At 48.2% G+C, this 5,225-nt stretch overlaps 1 non-coding gene across 1 annotated transcript; it reads left to right on the forward strand.

Moving 5' to 3' along the window:
* Positions 1-1,705: 1,705 nt before the first annotated feature.
* Trnat-cgu (transfer RNA threonine (anticodon CGU)) lies at positions 1,706-1,777 on the forward strand. The gene has a single exon. It is a non-coding gene; the product is annotated as a tRNA-Thr (tRNA).
* The last annotated feature ends 3,448 nt before the right edge of the window (positions 1,778-5,225 follow it).

The following is a 5,225-nucleotide window of genomic DNA, read 5'->3' on the forward strand; positions in this document are numbered from 1 at the left end:
CTATGGGTCAGTGAATTGACCCATAGGTGTAAAAGTCAAAGAACACGCATGGGTGTTGTAAAACGGACATACTTCCATTGTACACCCAAAAATAAATAAAGGGCGTGCGAAGGCTGTGCAAAAAAGACATTACGCCCTTTCGGATAATATTGACAGAAAAATTAGGTGTATGATAAGTGTTTTATCTCAGAAACACCTATACGGGTGTGCAACGGTTTGCAGTGTAGGACATAACACTAAAGAAGCACTGTTGAAAGGTATATAATAATGCGTACAGGACAGGCAAATAACGAACAGTTGGCGAAAAAGTAGAACGAACTTAATGGACAGGCAGTTTTTCTTTAGGAAATACATATTCTGTATAAACATTTTATCACAGTCACGCTGTTGTCATTTTCATACACGTACTTTATGACGAGGCGGAAATACTTTGCCGCAACTAAAATCACATTGTCATGACGAATTAACAAAAAACTCCTTAAATAACTTTTTAATCATTGACTCGAGGGCCGTTTATATTAAAAACTTGGAGTGCGTCTTAATTTATGGCATGCGCATTTTTTTAGAAATCACGAAAGTTACACGTGATTCGAGATATTCATCATGTAGTTTTCAGGGCGAAATCAAAACTGATCGTGCTCGGCGCGCAGAAAAAGCGGCCTATCTGTTACGTCAGACCGGAACGACCCGTGACATAGAAGTGACTAAATCTGAGTGAAGGCGCGCCGTGGCCGTATCTTTTTGTGAAAAACGGCAGTCGTGTGGTGTTTGGTGTTTTTCCGTTTCTTTCGAGCTGTACGCAAAAAAAAAAAAACCAACCTTGTTGTCTCCGTGAAGCATAAAACTCGCGGACAGCCACTGCGGCGCTTCTTCTTGCAGAGATGCGAAATAGTTTTTCGCTCCTGACTAGGAAGGCAACAGATAGGCACCACCCATCACGCCCAAAGAATGAGCGGACTGCTTGCGTATTGCAGAAAGCTTGCTTATTTTCCTGTCCTTATTCTGCGTCGGCACGCCTTGATTCAAACTTCGGCACGTACTTTTCACGCCATTAATGAGAACTCGCAGACAATAATGCCAAGGAAAGCATAGGGAATGTTATTCCTAGTAATTAGGATACAAGTGTGAAGAAAGTAAAGTGGACGCAAAGATAACCTGCCGCCGGCAGGGACCGAACCTGCGACCTTTGAAATAATGAGTCCGATGCCCTACCACTGAGCAACGGCGGCGGTCATCCTCCCGTCCACTTAATGGGGTATATATGTGCATTACACCCAGGATTGTTAGTCAGCGCCGATCGCAGTAATGGCGGCGAGTGTTGAACACTCTTTTTCTGCCTGTTGGCGTCACGTAGCACGTGATCACATCACGCGCTGGTAGCCGACCAATAATCCCTCGCATACTACCTGAAGGCACCAAGTCTGCCAGAACGAGACCCTCGCTATGAATGAAGGAAAGAAGACGTTTTAAGGGCTCCTTTTTCTTTGTGAGACACAATAATAATAAGAACTAGCAGACAATAACGCCAAGGAATGTGTAGGGGATGTTATTTGTAGTAATTAGCATATAAATGTGAAGAAAGTAATAACTTGCCGCCGGCAGGGCGCTGGTAACGCCGATCGCAGCCATGGCTACGATCGACGCTGACTAACGCTCCTAGGTTTAATGGACATATATACCCTATAAAGTGGACGGGGGAATGACCGCCGCCGTAGCTCAGTGGTAGAGCCTCGGACACGTTATTCGAAGGTCGCAGGTTCAATCCCTGCCGGCGGCAAGTTATCTTTTCTTCACTTTACTTTCGTCACATTTATAACCTAATTACTACAAATAACATCCCATTGGCATTATTGTCTGCTAGTTCTCAATAATATCCTGTCTAACAAAGAAAAAACGAGCCCTTAAAAAAGTCTTCTCTCCTTGCTTGTCACATGCAGTTCAGGTCTTACGTAGGTAACAGAGAGGCCGCGTTTTCTGTGCGCCGGGCGATATCAGTTTAGATTTCGCCCTTAAAATTCCATTATGAATATCTCGAATCTTGTGCAACTTTCGTGATTTCTAAGAAAAGCGGGTATGCCAAAAATTGGCACGCACTAAAAATTTCTAATAAAAACATCTGCCGTGTAGTCAATAAATAGAAATAATTAACCAGTTCGTGTTAATTAGTCTCGGCAATGCCATTTTCGTTGTGACAAAGTAGTTCCGCCTCGATATAGAGTTCGTGTGCGCAAACGACTGGAGCGTGACTGTCATATAATTTTTATTAAAAATCTGCATTTTCTAAAAAAACGCGCTGTATAAAGGTAAGGGACAGAAGGATAACATTCGCTCGTGTAGACCTCTAACCATTAAATCGGTACTACGCAGGTTGGCGATGCAGGCAGTAAAATTAAATATAAAAACGTGGGCAGAGCATAACAATATTTTGGGAGAACTTCAAAATGGATTCCGAGTCGACAGGCGATTTGAGGATAACCTACTTGTTCTTAGTGTATTGAAATATCTGAAATTGAAAACGGGCCCCTGTACGCGCCTTTTCTAGACATCACTGGGGCGTATTACAACGTTAATCAGAAAATTTTGTTTGATATATTGAAGGAAGTGTGCATAGGCGACGACTGTATACAGCTTTTTGTCATTTGAGGGAGATATACCGAGAAAATACAGTTTGCCTAGAACGGGAAGGAATAAGAAGCAAAGAGAACGTTGATATTAGCAAGGGACTGACGTAGTTACGTCCTTTGTCCTCGCTGTTATTTATGCTGTATATGGTGAAGATGGAAAAAATTGGGCAGGGGGCGAAGCATGTAGCGAAGGGTGTTTCAGCTCCACTAACCTGAAACCTGCGGAGGGAGAAGCATGCAGTGTGCGCCGGTGTTTCCCACAGCAAAATCACTGCTAATGGGCAATGAGAGACGGAAGAAAGAATAGACACAGAGACCCGCAGTCCGCTTTTAGTTAACGTGCACGCCGCGAATCGTTATTGTTCAACTACGAACAAGAGAAACGTCCCAGCGGCACTACATTGCAGGCCAAAATCCAGTGCCTATATTGTCACGTGGTCGTGACGTCGACGAAGACAACAGTCAGCACGTCCGCGATGAAACTGTTTATTTGGCCGAACTTGTGGCCGGGAAACTGAAGGTCAAACTACAGCAATACACTGATAGCGTCGAACAGAGCGTCGACCGTCGATCAACTGACAAGCGGTGAAGAGCGTCGGCATTTAAACATGTGCCGTCGAATATTCCAGCATTATCGCTGGCTGTCGCGCAAATTAGAATAAGCTCGAGTGTGCGCGTCTTGCGCGCAATCTTAACAAAACGATCTACAATGATCGCGAAGCCTCTCGAACCATGAGGCGTGGTTTGCGCTGAGCGTTGCTGAGAGTCTTTTTGGGCGAAAAACGAATAAAGCAAAAGTGATAATAAGAAACGCCCGTGGCAATGCCCCCTCTGAAGAAGCATCGTCCCGATGCTTAAAAAAGAACAGGCCAATGCATGCAAGAATAAAGCAACAAAGTACAATAAACAATAAGCACAAGCAAGAAAGTACAATAATAAAGCAAAATGATAGTCCTCAGATTCGCTAACGCGTGTAATATGGTTTGAGGCGCACGACATGAACGACTTCAGGTCGTGCACGGCGCCGCTGAGAGTACGTAATGCCGTCAGGGACAACCTCGTAGTCAAGTGCGCCGAGGCGTCGAAGTACCCTGTACGGTCCGAAGTATCGTCGAAGAAGCTTCTCGCTCAGTCCGCGTCGTCGTATTGGAGTCCAGACCCAGACATGGTCGCCGGGCTGGTACTCTACGAAGCGTCGTCGAAGGTTGTAGGCGGCTGTCAGTCGTCTGTTGGTTCTTGATCCGCAGGCGGGCGAGCTGTCGTGCTTCTTCCGCGCGCTGTAGGCAGGTGGTCATGTCGATGTTTTCCTCGCCGGTCACGTTTGGTAACATGGCGTCGAGCGTCGTTGCCGGGCTCCGTCCGTAGACCAACTTGCATGGCGTCATCTGTGTCGTTTCTTGTACGGCCGTGTTGTACGCGAAGGTCACGAACGGAAGGATGGCGTCCCATGTCTTGTGTTCGACGTCGACGTACATGGCCAGCATGTCGGCGATGGTCTTATTTAGACGCTCGGTGAGGCCATTGGTCTGCGGGTGGTAGGCGGTGGTGCGGCGGTGGCTCGTCTCGCTGTACTTGAAGATCGCCTGAGTTAGGTCCGCAGTAAAGGCGGTACCTCTGTCTGTGATGAGGACCTCTGGAGCACCATGACGCAAGACGATGTGCTCCACGAAGAACTTGGCTACCTCGGCGGCACTGCCTTTGGGCAAGGCCTTTGTCTCGGCGTATCGGGCGAGGTAGTCAGTTGCGACGACGATCCACTTGTTTCCGGTATTGGACGTCGGGAACGGCCCCAGTAAGTCCATCCCGATTTGCTGGAACGGTCGTCGAGGTGGCTCGATAGGCTGCAGAAGTCCGGCTGGCCTAGTGGGCGGTGTCTTGCGTCGCTGACAGTCCCGGCAGGTCTTTACGTAACGGGTGACGTCGGCGGAAAGGCGCGGCCAGTAGTACTTCTCCTGTATTCTTGCTAGCGTGCGAGAAACACCCAGGTGTCCAGACGTCGTGTCGTCGTGCAGAGCCTGGAGGACCTCTGGCCGCAATGTCGAGGGTACCACGAGAAGGCAATCGGCTCGAAGCGGTGAAAAGTTCTTCTTTAGGAGAACACCGTTGCGCAAGAAAAACGACGTCAGTCCCCGCGTGAATACCTTCGGAACAACGGTGGTCCTGCCCTCGAGGTATTCCACAAGGCCCCTGAGTTCTGGGTCCGCTCGCTGTCGTTCGGCGAAGTCGTCGGCACTTATGGTTCCCAAGAAGCAGTCGTCCTCCTTGTCCTGCGGCGGTGGGTCGACGGGGGCGCGAGACAGGCAGTCAGCGTCGGAATGTTTTCTTCCGGACTTGTAAATGACGGTAATGTCGAATTCTTGAAGTCGTAGGCTCCACCGTGCGAGCCGACCTGAAGGGTCCTTCAAGTTAGCTAGCCAACACAATGCGTGGTGGTCACTCACAACCTTGAAGGGCCTGCCGTAGAGGTAGGGGCGAAACTTGGATGTAGCCCAGATGATCGCTAGGCACTCTTTTTCTGTTGTGGAATAGTTCGTTTCTGCCTTTGATAGCGACCGGCTAGCATAACTGATGACCCTTTCCTGTCCGTCAGTCTTCTGCACA

This window comes from Rhipicephalus sanguineus, chromosome 1, assembly GCF_013339695.2.
Source record: "Rhipicephalus sanguineus isolate Rsan-2018 chromosome 1, BIME_Rsan_1.4, whole genome shotgun sequence".
NCBI lineage: Eukaryota > Metazoa > Arthropoda > Arachnida > Ixodida > Ixodidae > Rhipicephalus > Rhipicephalus sanguineus.